Raw genomic sequence first — 23,541 nt, 5'->3', positions numbered from 1 at the left:
GTAAAGATTTTATATAATATTCTTTGTTAAGGACAACTCCACTATGAATTATAATACGTCAAGAGTAAAATATGGTAATACTTTTATTACAAATTTAAAATTGCCAAGAAGATAGAATCCTAGTCAGGTCAAACTTTGAGGTGCTGTAGTATAATTTTATTGAAACATGTTAAGCTACTCTTCGAGGGCATGTGACGTTGAGTTGTCACCTACAGTTTAAGTACCTCTAATAACATCGGTTTAACTGTGCAGAGGTGGCAAACATACTCTCGCATTTATTTATTATGTATATATAAATAATAGAAACATTACAAAAAAGAATTTAGTTATCTACCAGCAGCGTAATTGGACTTAATCTACCGGTAGTTAGGCCTGTAGAGAAAGAAAAGAAGAAAGAAAGAGTAATGATAGACTGATCCCAGTAGGGTCGCTTGATCATTTTCAAGAACTGGCACCGGTGCGTATTTATACCACGGTACCTCAGATTCTACAAGGCTATATCGAAGAGCAAGTTGTTGGTGAATAATCCTGGCTACGAGGTTATGTCAGTGCAAGTACTCGCCGTTGGCCAGATGAGAACACCGCATTTATATTATTATTTTTCTCCTCTTAGATTTCACGGGTTTATACACCCCGGATTTTTGAGAGGCTTGCGTGGGGATATAAATCCAACACGTAGAGGCCCTTTGGAGAAGTTGATGTTATGTTGTTCTCCTGCCAAACCCCGTTCCCGGGCATATCAATAGACGATATGTCCATGAACAGGTCTCGGCAGGAGGTGGAGCTATTACAAAATAAGGGAAAGGAATATGGGTTATGGAGTTGACGTTTGGATGGATTTAGACTGGGCTATTGCTGGAGAAGTTCGGACACCTGCCATAATCATGAATAGGTGACTATTATGTGGCAGGTGGTGACTGGCCACTCACTAAATGGGCCCCTCAAATCAGTCACCATGATAAGCAACAAAGGGGCAACATCGGCATGGGTGGCTAAGGATGTCGAGAGGTGAGACTGCGGGGCGTGAAATCGTGGTGATCCAGTCAGGCACCCCCGGCGTTATGACATTTTACACTTCCATCCTTCGAGCGTATAGCTCTCGCGACTCCACTCTGACCGGCCGGTTAAGGCAAGCCAGAGGTAGGGGTCCTGTCCCTCATCGGTTTCCACTCCGACCTTGGCGCCGACCGACCGCCGACCTCTAATATCAACGCACAGCAGAACTGAAACCCCTGAACGAATTTGGCTGGGATGCCCTTTCGCGGTCATTCTATAAAAAAAGATTACCAAGAAAAAACAAAATATTTTTAATTGTAAAAGCGTACATGGACTTTATATGAAAAAGACAACGGAGAGTTAGAATAAACTATAGCTAAACAAAACGAATATTCGATTCGACGGAATTGGCGTGCGTTTTTTCTTAACGTAAAACCACGATAACATCCCTAACGATGCGTGGCCGTGGTACGGTGAATATGTGTGCTGTACTGTCGCTGTTTGTATACAAAGGCGCACGTGGGCGCGGCTGGCTGGTCGCTGAACCGGCGGCGATAACCTTCGAATCGATGTCAAATGCGCATCCAACAAACGGTACACAACTACCTACGTGGAAACCGCAGCAATCCCACCGATATGAGCCCATGTACGTCGACAGAATAACATCTAAATTCTATCGAGAACTTTAAGAGCGGCCGGCCGATGTATGTGCAAAATGTAGTACATGCTTTGTATTTTGATTAAACTTCTTGCAAGAGCACACACACATCCATATTTATATTAATATATTGAAGAAAATGCTGCAATGCAGTTTGTTACCGCTTCTTCTGCACTGACGCTTTAAAGCGGCTGTAAACTTATTTTTAAGTAATAATATGGTTGTTATTTCTATAATTAAACGAAATTACTTGAAGACGATGTAAACGTAGCAAATTTATCGATTACATCAAATGACGAAGTTGTAACATGCATGCATGGAAAGAAAGTTGTTAAAAAGATAATATGTGTTTTCCTTAGCTTCTTCTATTTAATTATAATCATGTTCCTTTAAAATACCATACAATAATAAAATTATGTTCTACCAAATAGATGATTTTTTGATATTGTTATCTTCCCATATTTGTTCCGAATCAGTTATAAATAACATGAATAGCCTTGTTACATTGTAAGACTACAATTTTATCGATCACTTTAGTCAGACATAATCATATGATAATATAGTTAATATTCAAAAATTATGAAAAAAGAAATGCAATTAAACATTATGAATGAAACAAAAGGTCGTCTAAGAAATGTCAAAATGATTGAAATGTCTTTTAGGGATGCTAAATTTAGGGCTAAATAACAGTTCTAATACAATTTTATGGTGAATAATTGCACTGAGACCAGTTTTGCGTATATGCGCACGCGCCACATGTGATGTGCTACAAACAGCACACAAGAATCGCGGTCAGTAGGCCACGGCGAGCGAAGAGCCAACAGTATTACCGGAACTTAAATTCAATTTAAGATATTTGAAATCAATAAAGGTGACCTTGATTGTGGACAATATGCTGTGCACGGCATTCGGTCCTAGAAGATTCATACTTAGCCATAAAGTGAAGCTAACATATTATCATACCTGGACTGTAAACGGGCTATAAAAAATGCGAATTGTTGGCAATAATGTCGACATTTTTATTGATCTATATAGCTCGGTATATTTGCAACTACACCCTTGCTGCAATTCTATTGTGCAACATTACAAAAAGCATTATTACTTAGAAGAATTTTTACGACATTAACTTTTAACTATCAACATATCACCTCTTAATACACAGTAAGTATATCTATGATATTGTTTCAGCTCAATCGGTTGAGATATCTACTTCAAAATTGAGTTAAAAGATTCCATCCGATCATATACAAACATACATTGCAAAAGCTTTTAAAAATATGGTACCAATTACTCATATTGTTAAAGAGATAATAATCATCTCTCTGGCTTTTGTCCCGATCGTTTTAGTTAGGTAGTGAAAAAAAAGTCGGGGTATTAGTATCTTATCTCTATTTCTAAAAATATTCTTATTGATATTTTTCGTATAATAAAAGGTAATTTGGAAGAAGGTAACTTCTTTTGAAAGGTATAAAATATACTAGTTAATATTCTGAGAAAAATTTAAGCGTCTACCTGTTACCGTTATTTGTATAGAGCAAAAATAATACGAAATCACGTTTATTGTCTGACATTGCATGATTTTTTTTTGTGTCTGGGACGAGTTTAGTGGTACCGGAAGTACATAATTTGTGAAATTTTTTAAGGTTTCTTGCTATCATGGTTTATGAGATACAGCCTGGTGACAGGCAGACGGACGGACAGATATACAACGGAGGCTAAGAGTTGTTTGATCTGATATCCAGAAGAACCAATTATACCTACTGACAACATTTTCTTATTTTGTCTGTAACCCTACGCCTGTGGACGAAATTAAAAGAAATAATGTATAACCAAAACCCAAACCGGAATATAACGTTTTCGAGGCACGTCTGCAGGTTAATATTGTTACAGTTATAACAATTGTATGTTTTCCTAATAAATAAATTATTAAATAGGGTCCCGTTTTTACCTTTTATGCAAGGAACCCTAAAAAGGAAAAGTCACGGGGAATATAGCACGTCGTCGTCTTGGCTTTGTCTGGGAGAAAGTTGGACATCATCATCATGCTTGCAGTGGGCAGCGTCACAACTTCCAAGCGGGTCAAGGTGCTCACGTTGTTACTAACTTCAGCGTAAGGGTTATAGGTAAATCAAATTATTACTGCAACTTGTTCGCAGTATTCAATGATGTTTCGAAACTTGTAACAAATGTGTATAAAGTAACATGATCTAATCGTGCGAACTTTTGCTAAAGAACTTAATGCAGTGCGATTTAAAGATTTTTTTACTTTTTCTCAGTCAAGCCACGTAATAGGTACATTCACCAAAAATCACCATACTTCTCATCTCACATTATTTCGTGAATAGTTATATTAAACTTCCAGGTATACTTAACTAAATTGTTTCATTACAAATGCATTTCCCGATCAGGTAATGCTGCAGGTCACGTTCTTATCTTGTTTTTTAAAAACTTTTTAATGACCACCTGCATAGTGTTATCGTCTAAACTTCTTTTGAATTTACACATTTTTTATGCATTACTTATCATGTATATCTTTGTTCAGATGGAAACGAAATAAATGGAAATCCGTGAAGCTGATGGAAAACAAAAATTCAAAGTCTGTGAAATAGTGGCAAAGAGTTTCGCAATCCGTCGCCGTAAATTTACGAACGAGACGGGTGATTTTATAACTCAAACTTCGTAAAAATCGTGACGTTGGAGTTAAAGTTTAGTTCCTTAGTACGGAACCTTAAAACTTCTAGAAAAAAGTAGAAGGTCCATTGAGATAACGGTGATTTGTGACAAGGTTAAAACTAGTCTGAATGTTCCAAAACCCAAACCGGAATACAACGTTTTTGGGGCACGTCTGCAGGTGGCGTGTACATGAATCGCCTATTACGAGACGCAACTCTAATTATATATCGTACAGCACGAATATATTTGTACTTTATTTGTTTACAAGGTAGACTCACAATTAAAAAAAAATCTTTAAATCCAGGAAAGAGAGCCAAGTATCATTATGTCGCACGAAATAAATGAGAACACACCTGTTTGTGTGGATCTAGAGATTCCCTATTTAAAATGTAGTTTTCTTGGTCTTTGGGTGACTGATTAGATGGCGGATGGAACTTTAGGTACCTAGTATATAAAAGTTAGTAACGTATTATTTTTCTGTCTCACCTTGATCCATTTCTATATTTTTTACATAAGTATATGCCATCATTGTAATATATTGAAGAAAAACATCGTGAGGTAACCTGCAAATTCAAGTAACTGGTACTTTCCTATATAATTATTATCTAACTCAGTCTACCCAGGATTGAGACCCAAACTAAACTGCTTAAAATCAGGAAAATGATGATTTTAACATTCTATTTTTTAAAGCTATTTCTCTTAATGAAAAATATTTATGATGAGATCATTCAGGTAAGTCTGTGGGCTTTTTGTTTTTAAATTTGAAAAAAGATGCCTCACATAATGATTTCATATTAGATAATGTGCGCTCATTATAGAAGATTACTAATTAAAACATTTATTATCAGCAATAAGTTAAATCATTTTTAAGTATGTACTTAAAATTAAAAAGGGGTTTAAAAAGTATTTGACAAAAATAAGCAGCAATCTACAATAGAATAGAATAAATTTATTTTCAAAATTGGATTCAAGATATCACTTATTGACGTCACATTACATAAATCTAAATATAACTACTACCGCGTCCAAAGCGCATGTGTAGAAGAAACGGCGGAACAAACTACACTACAGCATTTTCGTCGGACGTCAATTTACAAATAAGATTTCTGAAATCTAAATCGTAGACGAATGTACATTGTCTACATTAAAAAACATGAATGAATGTAGAACTAATAATAAATGAATCTATGTTGTATAATATATTTGTAGCAATAAAAAGCTTATCGCTATCACTTTCTTAATATCAATTCCATCATAATCATCAATCCAGCTAAAAAAAACTGTTATCTCTACCTAGCCTGTTAGGGATAAAAACAAGAATTATGTAAAAAAGAATCAGTCACATAACAATGTATTCCGTAAAACACCGTGAATGGTACGAGTAACAGGAACAGGTATGCTGTCAACAATAAAATTATAAAAACTATTGATTGAATCAGTGTTACTTTTTGCGTGGCGATTAACAAAGGCGATAGTCGATAACAGCTCAGGTATAATATTTGATCAAAATCGTTACAACCAATGAAATTTGAACACGGTGAATGTAACATTGCCTATATGTAGTTGTTTAAGTATGATTCCATTGGATAGATAAGATAATTATCACTTTAGGATCCCTATCGATGTCAAAACAAAGACGCTATAAGACAATATTAAAAAGTTAGATTAATACTTTCTTATCTGATTTAACAAGATTGCAGTACAAATACACCGTGAAATATTCTCATTGTATAATAATAATAATAAACAGTATTCTGCGACATATTGTATCGATTGATGTTTATTTAATGACCAAAGAAGTTAACTATTGGTGATTTAAATTTTATCAGAAAAACATTGGAATATGCAACATTTGACCTAATTACATCAGCAAATATGACCAGAAACAAAGGTGACATTGCCGATTGTTGTTGCTTGGAAAATTATTGCGTATACGTAACGGGTACAAAACATCTCTTTATACGAATAATCCTTACTTGAAAATTTCACAAGACACTAACTAGTAAAAGAAGGATGACATTATTATCATACAAAAAATTAGACGGAAAGAGTTTAAAGTTGACCAATAATTTGAAATAATGAGCATACATACCTATTTGCCATAAAACTTTCCGGATGAAATAACTAAATAAAGAAGGAACTTTGTAGAATAGTTAAGGGACACGTGTCACAAGATAAGTAATAAGTCACAAGATAAGTTTGTTTGGATTATTTTATTTACACGTAACCGCTTCAAGACTAATACGTCAAAGTTGTTGTATATCATTATTATTCATATGCTTATCAATCCTACGCGTAACAGCTTGAAACCGGTATTCTATGCGTTTTCTATAAATAAATAAGTAGGTACAATTACACACTTATCTTAACTGTACACATTTTTTCACTCTTTCTTATCATAATTTTGCACAACTATAGTAAACAAAATTTTGCAAAACCATAACTTCGGCTAATATAGTGACACATTGTCTTAATTACGTAATGGATTTAAGGTACTTATGTAAATTTATACGTATTTTCCTAGCGCGTAAATGTCTATTGAGATAAATATTCTCAACGTGTTTTCCAGTAGGTTAGGTATTAGGTAAGTATTGTATTTTTTACGGGATATCGACATTTGACTATATGATTTTGTTAATTGCTATAATTATCAATAATTGTTTTTATTAGAATACTAGAGGCCGCCCGCGACTTCGTCCGCATGGAAACCCTATCAATCCCGCGGGAACTCTGGGATAAAAAGTAGCCTATGTGTTATTCTGGGTCTTCAGCTACCTACATACCAAATTTCATGGTAATCGGTTCAGTAGTTTTTGCGTGAAAGAGTAACAAACATCCATACAAACTTTCGCCTTTATAATAGTAGTAGGATATGGAAAAGGTGACTTTAATATCTTTATAAGAAAGCCTTTTACGATCCTCAGACGTAACAAACAAACAAATAAACTCACTTTCGCATTTATAATAATAGCTGGGTTTCACTCTAGCTAATTGAGTTGGAGCTGATCACTTTCTGATTGATTTTCTAATAGATTTGATAACACTTTCTTGATAAAAGACGATGATGAACACAACAAATAAATTTCAATGTTAGTAAGTAAGTAAGTAAGTAAATGCTTTATTGTTCACTAAAGGAGTACATTACAAATAAAAACAGTACAGTACAAAGGCGGGCTTATCCCTAAGTGGGATCTCTTCCAGCCAACCTGACAGTAAGAGGATCATAAACAAAATTGAGGCAAGGGTGAACAACAGTTCTTTTACTAGAATTATCCTTAAGACACAACAATTATATACGTAAAATACAAATAAATAAATAAAGAAAATATATAAACATTTAATATTCTAAATTAACTTCAAAACCAATTCAAGACTCGAGAAAGAATTTATTAAGTTTATTTTTGAAGGAATTAGAAGAAGGGGACAATTTTATAAGAAGGGGCAGTTTATTCCAAAGGCGAGCAGCCAACACGGAAAAGGACTTACCGTAGGTTTGAGAATGGTAGTCAGGAATCTGTAAAAGGAGGGTATTACAGGAACGAAGGCGTGGATCATGGATGCGAAAAGTGAATTTTTCTGACAGATATTTAGGGAAAAGGGGATTAAAAAGAACACTGTACAAAAAGGAGACAATATGTAAGTTACGACGTGATCTCATAGATAACCAGTTCAAACGTGAGCGGAACTCCGATATGTGGTCAAATTTCCGAAGACCAAAAACAAAACGAATGCACATATTCTGTATCCGCTCAAGCTTATTTAACAGTTCCTCAGTCAGGTCGATATACGCAACATCAGCGTAATCGAGAACAGGGAGGAGCAATGAACGAGCCAAAAGCGCTTTAGTATCAGAAGGTAGGAACTGTTGCAATCGCCTCAGAGAATGCAAGGAGATAAAAGTTTTCCGGCTAAGTTCATTGATTTGAGGGGACCAAGAAAGAGTTTCGTCAATGATTATTCCCAAATTTTTGACTTTGGAAGCAAGAGGTATAGTGTCATTGCCTAAAACAACTTTGGGAAACACCAATGACTTAAATTTAGAGATAAAGTGAGGACTACCTATAACAATGGCCTGAGACTTGGCCGCATTGATCAATAGACCAAAGGATTTGGCCCATTCAGCAATACGAGCCAAATCGGAGTTGATAACACTGATCGCATGGTTGAAATTATTCAGTGTAGCAGCTGTATAAATTTGGAGGTCGTCCGCATAAAGGTGGAATGAGGAAGACAGCGAAGAAGTGATTCCATCAATGAATAAAGAAAAAAGAATTGGCGAAAGTATGTTATTTCGATATATGAAATTGGTGAATTTGTTGTATGTATTAACAAAATTCTTGAGTCACCTATTAATTATTTTTAAAATTAAATAAAATCCAGCATATAATCATGTCTTTACGTAATAGACCGAATAGTCTCGAAATTGGTTGGCCACGCTCAGCTATACGGCTCAAAGATGAAATTGAGATTGGAATAATTCAAATAAAATTAATATAAGGAAAACATAAAATAAACTATTTATAACCATGCCATAGGAATATCCACACGGACACGGAATCCCCGGCGCGGGCGATACGTAACAACTCATTCAAACACATACGTCATATCTTGTAGACATTCATCGTCTACCGAATCAGGTACGTTATATGAATCAGATTGCTTCCAAGATTTTATTGATCCGCTCACTAAAATTACATAATTTCCTTGAATATCAAAATGTTTTGTTTTCCATGGCTTGTTCAATCATTTTCGACGAAATCATTGCAAATATAAAAAGTTAGTATAAATAAAAAACAACTAGCGATAACTTTAATCATAATCAAACAATTTTTAGATATCAAAATAAGAATGTTAAAAATAAAATAGACGATCAATGAGTGTGTACTACAAATTAACGACCTAATCGACCTATTTAGTATGGGTCAGTGATATCATCTTTGTAGTACTTACCACTAAAAAGACATTTAGCGCGGCGGTCATAGCAGCGGTCAACGTCCTTGTTAGTGGTGAATGAGTGGCGATCATAGTAAATCGCGGTACGCTTATTTCATATATTAGGCAGAACAATGTCATGTGAATATTCTTTAGAATGCTTAATTTAATTTCATACAGTTCTTTAATAAACAAGATTCATTAGGGGCTTTTGTTTTTAGCGCAGCAATAGTAAAGAGTCTATTGAATATTTTTGGTAGTTTAATGAAAAAAGATGACGCAGAAATTTATGGGTCACTCTCTATTTATCATCGTTAGTTATAACCTCTTGCAAACGCAGAAATAATATTCCACAATATGCCGATACATGATCGATGAGTGACATGCAATCTAGTGTTCAATGGTGTCTCAGCGAGGTAACCTCATAACCGTAACAAAAAGCAACAAGTTTGTCTCTGTCAACGTAGCACACTTAACTGACATAGCGACATCTTTTTCTACTTGGGTTTCACTATTATGTTAAAGAAAGACTCATTTTTGGGCTAATGGCCGTTGCATAACAAACACGCCTGGCTTATTCTGATAGTCTGATCGTATCTTGTACTTATTTCCTTCGAAATGTACAAAAATAACTGTAAATATGCAGACGGTTTAAAATCTTACTAATCCTTTCCTACTTTTTTTATATATATATTCACATAAGAAAATGCTTTTTTAGATTCTTTTGAGGTTCATTTATCCAAAAAAGTCAAAGATACTCAAGTAACATAATAATTATAAGGTATTTTTCCAGGACTTTGATTTTGATACTAGACTTTGATTTTGATACAAGTAATGCAAACCACATTAACGAAATGAATGTTAACAAAATTCTAATAATGGATATTCGATTTCTTTCTTTTTCTAAAAGTAGCGTTGAATCTTCATCAAGTCATGGTGTAAAAAAAAATAAAGACGGCAGAGCAGGCGTCAGTATTGCTCAACCTGGCAAATCAGTGGTTTCTAACGGAAACAACAGCGGTGCGTATAAACGAATATTATTGGCTAACCCGTCATCCATGTAATAGACTGAAGGTCTCGATGGAAACCTTCATTTTGCAAAGAACTCGCTTCTATTCTGTCCACATTTGTGTGGTATTTGTTCAATGATTACGGCGTAAAAGGTACAAATAATGTGCAAACATTGTTGCTCAATGATAATGAATTAGGAAATAACATTTTCTATGAATCGATATTTATTTAGAATATAATGAAAATAATAAACATAAACAAAGCGACGTGCCTTACTACGCAGTGTAAGAGCGTATAAGTATTATATAAGCTAAAAGTCTACAAAATAAAAACTATTCATTCGTCTTCGTACCCGGAGCTTACTGTAAGCTCATGCAAATTTAATTTCAAAATAAAGAAAATGTAAGATTTTAAGTAACATTTGTTTCGAACTATGCTATAAGTGATTAGTGCTTGACATGTGCTCTCTTTTTTGTATTAGCTACTAGTTTTAACTAGTCACGGTTAGGTAAATGCGTATAATGGTCATCCCTTCTCCTTTTCAGAAGAGGCCTTTGCCATATACACCATTATTTACATATTAATTTAACTGCAGAGCTTTTTCTGTTGATTTGTGAGGAGTTTCCTGAAATATCTTCCACATTAATACCAGATCATAACCAAATTTCTATGGGACCACACGGGTATCTTTTTTTTTATTATACCGTAACATATGTAAAAAATATGGTCATATTAAGTTTTTTTTTTAAGTTTGTTAAAAATTAAACTTCTATTTAACCGTATTATATAAAAAATAATCAAAAATCACAAGAGTCATTAAAAAAAGTACAATGAAAGATTTTTTTTTGTAATTCTAGGAAATTGAAACTGCGAATCAATATTGTAAAATCCAATTGTGGGGGAAAAAAGCAAATCATAGCAATTTTCAAAGAGGCGCGAGGCGCAAACAAGATCACCGGTACCTCCCGTTTCTACCAATAAAATCAAGTTTTTTTTATTTAACAGTAAATATTGGAATATTTACCGATCTTCTAATGACTTAATTCAGCAATAGCGTTTATTACTTACTAGTAATTGTATCCGGCTTCATCTGGTGCCGAGTATAAATTTAGGTCATTCGGAAGCCCGCTGTTTACCCACATGCAGAATCCAGCATCCGCACGTGACGTCGACGGATGTAACGGAACGGCTAATAAGAGCCTTTGTTTTTATATAACCAACGTACCTACGCGTTTGTCATACGGACATCAAAACACTAACGTTATGTTGCGTGTCACTTGTTTTTCACAATTGTTTATTGAAATCAAATTTTTTATTGTATCAACTGCAGGTACAGTTTTAGCTTTTAGAGGTTATTGGAGATCCTATTATCCGTTTTGGATTTTAAAGTCGATAATTTGGGAAATTAGATCTTTAGCAGGTCTGTGATGGGCTCTGGGTTGGGCTCCGTAATCATACATACAGTAAAATCACAACAAATAATTTCTCTATTACTTATATTTTTTATTCGTTTATCGGAATAATTCTAGAGGTCAATTCGTCTTGTTACGAAATGATCGTGGCAATTTAATCTTTCAAAATTACTCGTGCTATTGACAGGTTGCGAAATAAATGAAGGATTTGATCCTCTATTGACGCAGATAGAAGACACGAATCTTCTGACATTGATCTTATGCAAACTATCCGTCACGGTATAATCATAACTTTTTTACTCTTAATACAAACATACTCCTCACATTATAGAAAATGTTTTTGTATGTAGACTTACGGAGAAAACAAGAGTACCTACTACACTGATCCTGAACCTACGTCTTTGATTGGATTTTCTATGAAGAAGTTATTGCAAGTTGTTATTTATTTTCTAACTGTGTAAATGTCTGTGCAATTAAGATATTACAAACAAACAAGAAATAATAATATAAATGGAAAATAAATAGACAATTTATTCGAAATTAACAGTGAACGTTAACGAAGGTCAAGTAGTAACTGAAAAAACCCTAAGTTTATATATAAATGACAACCCTAAGTTTATATATAAATGACATTGATTATACGAGTAATCTTAACTCAAGAACTTACTTTGGGGATAGCTCAATCTGTATAAGTCCGGTTTATATTTATTTATTAAAACGTATATATTAGAATCTGTCCCGTGACTATTTAGGTACGTCATCTGCACTGAACGTCTCCAGCTTTTTAAATAAAAAAAACATAAATAAATTACATAAACATTAAAATTTTGATAACTCAACTCTTTGTTTATAAAAGCTATATGAAAAATCTTAAAAAATAAATATTTTCTTAACTAACCGCCACCATTGTGTTAGTAAAGCAAACGATGAAAAAGAGTTACAATAAAGTAACTTTTTATTAATTTTATTTTAGTCTGTCATGTGCATTTTCGATGGTCCATAAGGTCATTGAATAAAATACTTAAAAATAAGTAAATAATAAAAACATTTAAATAATTGTATGAAGAAAATTAATAAAGAATTCATAAATAAAATACAAACTTAGAGATTAAGATAAATTATGTAATTACATGTAGACTGCTCTGCTTAGTAAACAAGAGTGACAATGAAGAAAAATATATCATTAAGATACAAATTACTCAAATCGACTTGGTCCCATATTAATCAAAGACAATAATGGATTCGGGCTTCTCCGTACAGAGCCAAAAAATATCGTATTAAAATAAAATAGATGCATAAATAATATCATGTACGCCTAAGTTACTCATTCATCGAATATTTTACATAAAAAAAAATTTCGTTCATGGAAAATCCCCTTACAATATGAATAAATAATATAAGTAAAACAATAATGTTTACATTACAAATAGGTAAGTAAGTAAAACAATAATGTTTACATTACAAATAGGTAAGGTCGTAGAAATTCAAGAAAACGTAATAACATGTATTGTCATTGTCTTTGCGATGCAACCAGAAGCATTAACTCATAAAGGGATGTGAAGAAGCAATGTCTAAAATGCGCAACTTATGGAACATATTACAACAACTACACAACTTATACGCAACTATTTAAATGGAGACCAACATTTATAAATGACTTAGTTAACAAATTTTATTTAATAGGTTTTAAATTGATGAGTGGTTAACTATGATAAAACACAACGCAATGACCAGCTAAGATGACGTCACGCTTCAAATACTAAAAAAAAATTATGATTGAAAATCTTCATAAAAACATGATAGGGATGATCAAATACAGTTTTCGCTTTCGAAAAGAAAATAGGAGATTTGTATGTTAGGAAAACTTTACTTAGCCGATTGCAGTAAAATAATAAAAAAATAGACTTTCCGTGTAAACCAGCGAATAATTAGTAACTAGTAACTGTAGCGGTCAAGGTTGCAGGCTGGGACCTTCCGCGCGCAGGGTGACGCGAAGCCAACGTTTGGCGACGAAAGACCTCGGCTGATCTTTTCCTGGTTCTTGTGAATTCTAACGCCCTTGAATGTAACAATCGACCATTCGACTTTTCCACACCTACGGTAATTACAATCTCTACAGTTAAAACGTTCGATTTGTTTCTATTGATTGGATAGTTATATAAATTAATACCTACTAAGATGCATAAAATAAACTCTCCAAAATATTATTTAATAGAGTAACGAAAATAAACGAAAAATTATATGATCTAAGATAATCTTAGATCATATAATGTAGGGACTTTAAGAGCTACTTTTTTAACCGACTTTAAAAAAGGAGGAGGTTCTCAGTTCTCATATTTTAAACATGGAAGTGAAAATTTTAGTGTTTCACATTGCCCAATCAGGGCAAAGGAAAAAACACCATTGAAGTCCATCCAGGTCTACGAGATTCCGTTTAGCTCAAGAATATTTTAAACATTTTACATTATTTTCCCTATGAATGCAGCTTTAAGTGAAACACACACATGTAACTAATTCCAAAACAAACAAGAAATTTGTTATTTGTACTTGTGATATTCTATTTAAAAATATATTCCGGTAAAAACTTTTCCCGCGTTTTTCAGCTTCGATATAGTGGCGCCATCCTTTAGTTGTAGTCAGAATTAACCTTAGTCACGTCACGTCACGCTTCAAATAGGCAGATTGTTTACGCAGTGCTATACTAGATGGCAGGCTTATGTCGTACATATTTTATTAAAATTTTATTCTATTCAGATAAAAAAATAATTTGTACTCACAGTACAACTATCATAGATGCGAAAATAAGTTTAAGACTTTGACTCGAGATAAGAGAAGCACAACAGTTGGAAGCGTTAAAACTTATAACATGAAACTATATAACGCCGGAAACATTAGTTTAAAAAAATACTTACTTACTATAGAATATTTTTTAACCAGCTTAAACTAAATATGTATCTTAATTATTCATGCTGTTTTTAAAACCACTACTCAAAGGCAAACGAATGCGAAACAAATGAATGAATCAAAATCGTAATAAATAAAATGTAGCAATAGTTTTCTTTAGCACATGGTATTAGTAGACTGACGCCAAACAACAACTGTCCAATGTGTGCAATAACATTATGACATAATATACACTTGTACAGTTCGTAATAGTTTATTTTTTTAGGTGTTTAATATCAGAACAAACCAGATTCCGTTAGAAGAGGGATAATTAAATGGGTAGTTTTTTATATACGAATGATGAAATTTAAAAAAGAAAGTGCTATTATGTTCTGCAATTAATTAATATGTCACAATTAATAAAAACATCCACAATATGAGAATGGGAAGGCCTAGACGACTAGACGAATGTAACTAGATGAAATCAAGTACGACCTGTTCAGGTCAAGAGTACTCGCGTCCGCCGAGCTTGCCTGAAGAAAACTATGAATGTTGATGAAGTTAAATAAGTAGATATACAGGGATCGTGACGACTACTTTAGTGTCTCCTACCCTTCCGTGAAAGAGGCGTGATTATATACATGTATGTACTTTTCAAGAAATTTGAATATTACCTTATTATTGATTATGGATTGATAACTATTCACCCATCCCAACAAATTTCGCAATAAAAATATTTGAAGGAAGTAGATAATTCTTGATGACATACCTATTAGAATGAGTGTACTTACGAGTGCATGTAATGCAATACTAGTTTCAATGAAGCAGAACACTGATATAATTTACTACGTGTATTGACTCAATACTATTCTGTTTACTATTGAAATATACAAACTGCCACATGGAAAGATAATAATGCAACAATAACTATTTTTGTAAATTAGAACCGCGACCAATCGATATCCTCATTTTTAGAAGTCGGTTATTTTTAAAACCTCCTAAGTGCCACAAACACGTCCTGTCCTGACCAAAAGTGTCCTGAAAACCGCATTAAATTGGTTCGGCGAAACGCGAAATAATCGCGGACAAACATCCATACATACAGGTCAAACTTAGAACTACTTTTTCTAAGACTGTTATAAACTATCATTAGATTAAAAAATAATAATGAAAACCTTTCTATGTCATTACCCCTAGCTTCAAATCAACTGCTAATACCGTACCGAAACTAATGTCTTCGAACACGGTTAAATGCGTAAAGGGTGAAAGTGAATCTGGCATGGTCTAACTTCATCCAGCATTTCACCTACGAGCAGCTTTCCAATGTATAAAGAACGCTGAGTTTGATGTGATTTTGTTGTGTTATACTGATTTTCTATCTTACCTCTTGTAAACAATTAAAATATTACGCCAACGTTGATTAATTATACCAACACCTTCATACACACATAATATATATATATATATATATGTATATTCACCTCTTTATTTCGTACAGCATACATAACGGGCTCCAAAAATACTGAAGTCCACCTGAATGACCACCAGATCGTGACAGGTTGCATATTGGCATTTTTTTTCAAGCCTCTGGACTTTCATCCATGAGAGAAGATTAAAGAGTGTTCCCTATTCTTCTCGTCAACAAATCACATATATAAAAAGTGTGTATTCCAAACAGAATTGGATAAGTAATAAAAAATTTTAAAATTGCATTTTGCCTTAAACGTGTACAAATATTTGTACATGTTTATCAAAGCAAAGTTTTATGGACATGGCATGGTATCTATAAGTGATATTTCTTCATAATATGAATGATGATTGAGTAAATTATATAATCTAAAATTTTTATCAAACATAACTTACATAATACTATTTTTATCAATTGCGCCTAATATATTCGATATTAAAATGAATTTCTTAAAAAGGGCCGTTTTGCATTAACCGCCTGTGTGTTAAATAAATTACATAATCCATACTGATGATGTGGAAAATTATTTGTATCGTGTATAGAAAACATATCGTAAAACCAAGTTCATATTGATAAGGTGTTTCAATAAGATACGGAGCAATTAAAAAACTGGCCTCTAGAAATGAATAGTTGAAGAATTGGTAAAAGGATCTTCAGATGCAAAGACTAACAGCAGGCCAATTCTGCTATTTGTTAACCGAAAAAGTTCGGATGCGTTTCAGCTTGGTTGCAGTTGCGTTTATATTGTCAAACGGTATTCCAGTAACTTTACGTTGATAGCTGAAACGCAAATGAAACGGAAGCGGTTGGTTATTTGCTGCCGATGCAAAACCGTAACTTTGGACAATTCAACCAATGCAAAACCGTTGCGTTTCGGCCGGACCAACTGTCAAAAACTTATCAGAATACGAAATAATAGCCGAACGGCAAACGGAAGGTTATTTGTCCTTTAGCAGAATACGACAAACGAACCGTTTCGGCTGCGTAACCAATGCGTTTCGGCTTCGTTTTGACAAATTGTTAGTAGAATACCAAAAGTTGTCATCAATGCGTTTCAGATCCGTTTCGGATTAAAATAAAATAGCGGAATTGACATGCAGGACCTAACTCACTAAAATGCACTGAACTATAGAAAGTTTGCAGCCAGCGAGACAACTTTCGCGACCGAATTCAAGAGAAAGTAGTCCGGGGCGCCGTGCCGCGCCGCGCGCATACATTATATCATATAACCTTACAAGCAGCCTCTCCGATTATATCACACGGTTTTGGTAAATAATACGGATATCTGAAAATACAAAACTGGTAATATACGCGTGCGCCAGAGTAGTTTCCAAGGTATTATTGAAAACTTGTACTCATCTCAAGAATCCTAAAATAATATTGTTGTGTAAATGCTTTCGTAAATTGCATTTGCTGATAGCCAGAGCGGAACTGCTCATCGTTAGTATGAATTCGCTCCGCTAAAATAACAATTTATTTGCAACGCATCTCCTTTCGCTTTCGGTGTGCGCCGGCGCAGCATCCGCGGAAACCGTGCCCGTGCGAGCCAAATTATCATGTCTTTGTGCTTAACACTTCTATTTGCGGACACAAACAATGGAAGGTCACAATCTGGTAATACATACAAATGAAGAAGCTGGCTGTTGCCATACACGCCATGAATATTTTTCGCGTCGAACTATTTAGTTTTCCTGTTACGTCACGTGCTTATTCAAACCTAAAATAAGTTAACTTCCTCCTGTTATAAGTTGAATGATAATGTTATATTTATCATTATGCCTGCACTTCTTCGAAAATTTATCATCCGATTTTTGGCTTTATGAGTATTAGAATAAAATTTTATGTGCTGGTTGAGATTGTTTTTTAAATCAACTCATTCGTGATTTGTATAACTAGATCAAGGAAGGGATATCGTTCTAGTTCCAAAAAAATGTTTCTGAAACAAATTCTACGAGACATGCTACAAATATTGTTTCGAGTCTGTCTTATAACAACGGCTATTTAAAAGAGATTATGTAATGCATATTATAGATTTTAGAGCTTTCTCCAGACTAGTTTTCATACACCTAATAATGATTCTTATAAGAAACAGTTTGAAATCTCAATTTGGGTACAGAAAATTTTATAGGCTTTCATATAATCGAGTTCAGTAAATGACAACACAGTTCTAAAAATAACAACGCAGACCAAGTAAATGGTACTACAACGGCGCTAAATGCAATCGAACGTACTTAGCATATTTGGCTAATTATAGTAGCCATTTGCCGGTACGTCAGAGGCCTCTGTAGCGTTGACCTTAAAGCGTCTCCGTCATCGGCGACGGTGATCTCACGACGCTGATCACTTTTATGTATCAACGCTGGATAGAATATGTAACCTATACAATATACATATGAAATGTTTTGACCGAATGTAAACAAACGAGACGTTTCCAGTTTTGTTATTAAAAAAAAAAGGTTTTATTTCAAAGCCACATTCAGGGCCACAAAATACAGATTAGGTATATGATATTTGTAAGCACATTTTGCATACTTTACACTATTTGGAAATTTATAAAAGAGCTATAGTAGAAATTCTCTGAACTTTTCGAAATGCTCATTTGCAGCCAAAATAATATTGTCATTAATAAGAAGTATTTATATTAATTCCGTTGTCCAGTTAATTACTGTCAATGTTTCGCAATGACAATGCTTATATTACTACCCACATACATTGCCTTTATGTATTCTATCTCTCTTAACTATTAAATGGTAATGCTGAAACATCTTTTGAAATCAGACGATTATATTACCAGGAAATATGTATTCAACAAATTATTGATTTTTGTGTATTTTCAATACCATACAGGAAATTAATTGTACATATGAGCGACAAAACCCCTTTAATTTTTTTGCATTACGTTATAATATTACCTGCACCAACATACAAAATTAAATGTGATTTATTATCTAGGTTACAGCTACTAATTATTCACAGAAAAAATATGACGGATATTACAAAAAGTGTGCAGACGTTCTATTTTTATTTAGCCAATAACGATCGGAATCCGATCTTAAAAATATATTTGACTAGCTTTTACCCGCAGCTTCGCCCGTGCGAATAGATCGCTTCTTACGAAATCGTAACGAGGTAACGCAAACGAGCTTATATTTTACATTAATATAGAAATTGAACATTAAACCCAGCATGATATTAACTTAAGTCTAATTGAAATTGTGATTGTAAAACCACTTTGGAAGATTTGTATGTACACAAATAAACATGAGATGACAAGTGAAACTCGGGAATGACTAAAGCATAGCCTTATACGAGTATTATTATACTAGAAATAACAATTTGTGGACAGTTACTGCGAACACGAGAACCCATAAAATCAATAATAACATATAACATGGATTTCGAAATAGTGAAGTAATAATTATCGAATAACTAGGAAACAAAGCACGAAATCGGCGCCGTGGGCAAATCACGTCGTGAGGTGACGACACAAGTCTTTGGAGATATGGTATTGATAACAATGCAATGATTTTTTCAGATAGTAAAAAAGATTCAAATATGACTTTTAAAAATCGTGTATTTAATTTAATTGGGACGGCATAAAATATCTTATACTGATGCTCAATGTTGAGAACAGAAAGCAGCTGGAGAAGTATGTGCGTAACGACTACAACGAAACTAGTACGACCAAATTAACTCCAAATTCGCCTCTATTATAGCGACTGTACTACTATTTCTGCCAAGAGGACTCCAGGATGGGGTGCAACTGGCAATACGCAAACATGAGATGGAGAGTTTAGACAATTACAAAGCTCATTGAGATGTATTTATATTTAATACGTAATCCAAATAACCTTTAATCCGTTATTACAGAATCACAGTTTCATTGACCAGACTGATATAACTATATTTTTATCATATCCGCAACAGACTAATGCGATGACAGTGATTTTAATGAAATGATAAAAATAATGTGTACGAATAGTATGATGTTACACAATTAAGTGCAAACGATAAAATAGTTAACAACACTTTGTAAATTGATTCTGAAGTATTTTTTACAATAGACTTGAGAGATGATACTCTGTAAGGATGTCAAGGCAATCGTCCAGTTCTAATGAGATGTTAAGACTTCACTTTAAATGATTACAGCCTGTCGTTAAATCCGCTTTTAATGTAATTAGACAAATAAATACGTTACTATTTATAGCAAGGATTTCATTTAATAACAAGCTTTTATAAAGTCTTATAGATCATATTGTAATGGATATCAGCAAAATAATTTAATTTGTCTTGCAATGAATTTGTAAAGTGAAAGTGTTTTTTTAAAGAATCCAAAACGTTTGATAACAACAAAATAAATTTTAATAATTTAACAAAAAAACTATTAAGAAACTAGTCAACACACAGCTCTAACCAAGAGATATTGGTAGCTCAACTAAAGCGATAGATCAAAGACTTAGCATGTATGGTAGAAAACTATACAATTAGTCTAAAGTATCCAATAATGATCTATTGTTTGACATCAATGTGTCTCGAACAATTAGTCACACTTTGTCATCAATTGTGTGGTCCCCATGACAAGAACGATAAAACTGAACCCAAGATTTTCACCAAGTAAATATTGGTATATGATATTTTGTATTATGTTAAACACAAAAACAAATTCAGAAGGTTATAAGTACTCGTATTTCGGCAAAAAATCATTTTAACGTTACAAGTGATATGTTTAACTTCAATTCAAGCCTTGTGAATTCTAGTAAGACTATGTATATCATTAACACTAAGCTAAAAAAACAAAGCCACTTGTATTTGCTAAGTTATACCTAATAATTAATACTGTGTGAATCGAGGTAGATCGCTAGTCTTACATAAGACAAGTGCTTAAATGCCGTGCCAAAATCAACAATGTAAAGTAGGAAGTAACCGTCAAGGTTTCAGCAATGATGCGACGCCAGATAACCCCATATCAGTGGGACGACTACGCACGTACCTCTTACGACAGTAACTAAATTAACAATTAAAACTATTTTTCATTTGCGTGGTCTCTGTTTAGTGTTCTAATGTACTCGGGTTATTGTTATGTCTTCATTATTATGTGGTGGTAACAGTTTTTTTACATCGTGGTTAAGACGGCCTACTTAACTCTACCGACAATAGCTAGCTCATATAAGAAACGGTTAACAAAAACCATGATAGGTTTAAAAAATCTTGAGTTGGTTAACAATTTCTTAAAAGTGCAAAGGACGATGTGCTTCCGGCCAATCGCCTATTTAGAAATGTTACTAATTACTAATTTTTCCAGAAGTATTTTTTGCCATAAAGTTGGCACAGTTTTTAACCAGTCTATAAAGATCGGCTCAGCATCTAGCGCCGTTCTAAAATCCAGCAATCACATCATGATTTTATTTAACGCTCGCTAACTTACGTAACTTGCAGGAGTGGTTGCAATCGCCGATTTCACCAACAGTTGCACCGGCTTACATTTATTACAATTCACAATATCACGTAATGTCATATACCCCAGCCGGATCTTATTATCTACACATGATTCTTAATGTATCTTTTAACATAGTTAGTTTCTTCCCATACTTTTTGTCACTTGTCATGTCACTCGTAATTTCCTTCGCGCTATGCATCTGTCTCTTTTTCGAACTTCTATTTCGAAATCCAATTTCCACTTCCATCTTAAAGATCCTTTTAATATTATTCTCATCGGCTTTCTCTGCTCTCTTTAAAACTTAGTGTCTGTTACAGCCCGCGTGTCTCATCCGAGTATTTTTTAAACACTGCGAAAAAATTTGGAAAAGTTTTGACGGTCGGCTGCCTGCCACACTGACTCAATTAGGAAAAAATCGAATTGTCGTGATACATCTTGCTATATGGGCATTATGTCTATCATCGCTCTGACATCCACCCACATCAAGTGTATTGCCCGATGTTTTTTTTATGGAACATGTACTTCTATATGATTAATGCCACTATGACTCACAGAAGCAATTACAATTGATTGTAAAATGTGTCTAAAATCCCACATAAATATATTTAAGAATCATCTAATGCTTTTTAAGCAATAATGAGCGTAGTCTAAACTTACACCTACAGTATTTTATTTATTTATTTTCTTCATTTATTATTAGTTCTTATAATTAATTACTCGTATCCTTAACAGATTTTATTCCGGTTTCTATATTGACGGAACTTAATTTTTTGTTGTTATTTTTGTGTCGAGTGTATTTTTGTCATTATTAAATGCAGAAATAAGTAACGTTATGGTCGATCAGTGTGCGGCGAGGACAAACGCCCTAGGTCGCGGCATGGCCAAACTTCACGCGTCATCACACTTACATTGTTACAAGAATTATATTACGTGAGATAAGATCTTTATATTATTGTGATCATTGTCTTACGTTCAAAAGTATACTAAAATTGAGCAAATACTGATAACGCTCAATGTTTAGTGTTTAAGACACCTACGGTGTGTAAGGACTATAGGAATCAATCAATATTCAATGCGTTCGTATCGTAGACTATGGCGATTAAGGGAATGAATAATTGACTTTCTCACCAATGATTAGTTTTAATTATTTCACATACTCGCGACCTTGCCTTATCTACGCAGCAATCAAATATTAATTGTCGACTATTGCGACTTAATTTTAATCCTGTGTAATTATAAATATTATTATCAAATATAAATGTATGATATTATGACTCAATTCGAACTAATTCACATTACGGCGAATGCTCTCGCGATTATTTGACAAAGGGTTCAAGTTTGATTTTGAAATGTTCCGATTCCGACTAAAGGGTCAATCTTTATAGTAGTCAATGATTATTGGACTTCTTTATAGCACAAAATTTTTTCTACGGCGAACTTTTAACAAATTTGTTTTAGTTTACTTTAAATATATTCATGATTAGATTTTTTCATTATAAGCATATGCTCATCTTGTTGATTCTAAGTCCAATGAAATTCAATTTTATAAAGAAAGAATTGTATTTTGTTTGTTAACGAAAAACACAATAACTAGGATAGATTTTTAAGGAATTTGCAGCTTTGACAAGACTGGACCTTCAGGAGTTACATTATAAGTTACAACTTTCGCTCGCCTATAATCATCAGAGAATAGTGGCCACTAACCAAATATTTCATTCAAACACAGAACCTGGCCTAGTTGTAGCTGCTACCTATCAGTGTGAATGTAAACAAAGCAGAACAGGGTCGCAGACGTTTCTGTGAGGTGAGCGACCGCGCTATCACAGCAATCATTCCGGTTATAGTGGCCGCTGGCGGTGTGGTCTGTCGCGAACACGTCGGGTGTGCACTTTGAAACTCGAACGCGCCACAACTAGAGCGGGAAAATTGTTTTTTTTTTCGTTGTTATAAAAGTGTGAAAACCTAATTCTCACACGTTTTGGTAGTTCCCAGTTTTTGAACTAAACTAGAAACAAAAAATTTTAACGATTTCGGGCATATATTTTTTTTAAATGTCAGGATAAGATAGAAA

The 23,541-nt window shown here is 33.7% G+C and overlaps 1 protein-coding gene across 2 annotated transcripts in view; it reads right to left on the bottom strand.

Moving 5' to 3' along the window:
- The window catches only part of LOC106132098 (transducin beta-like protein 2), a 178,945-nt gene that overhangs the window by 148,590 nt on the left and 6,814 nt on the right, over window positions 1-23,541 (bottom strand). The gene's annotated exons all lie outside the window — the stretch shown is intronic.

The sequence above is a fragment of the Amyelois transitella genome, chromosome 13, assembly GCF_032362555.1.
Source record: "Amyelois transitella isolate CPQ chromosome 13, ilAmyTran1.1, whole genome shotgun sequence".
In the NCBI taxonomy this organism is placed as follows: Eukaryota; Metazoa; Arthropoda; class Insecta; order Lepidoptera; family Pyralidae; genus Amyelois; species Amyelois transitella.
Note: the sequence above shows the minus strand (reverse complement) of the source record. Positions and strands in the feature narration are given on the sequence as shown.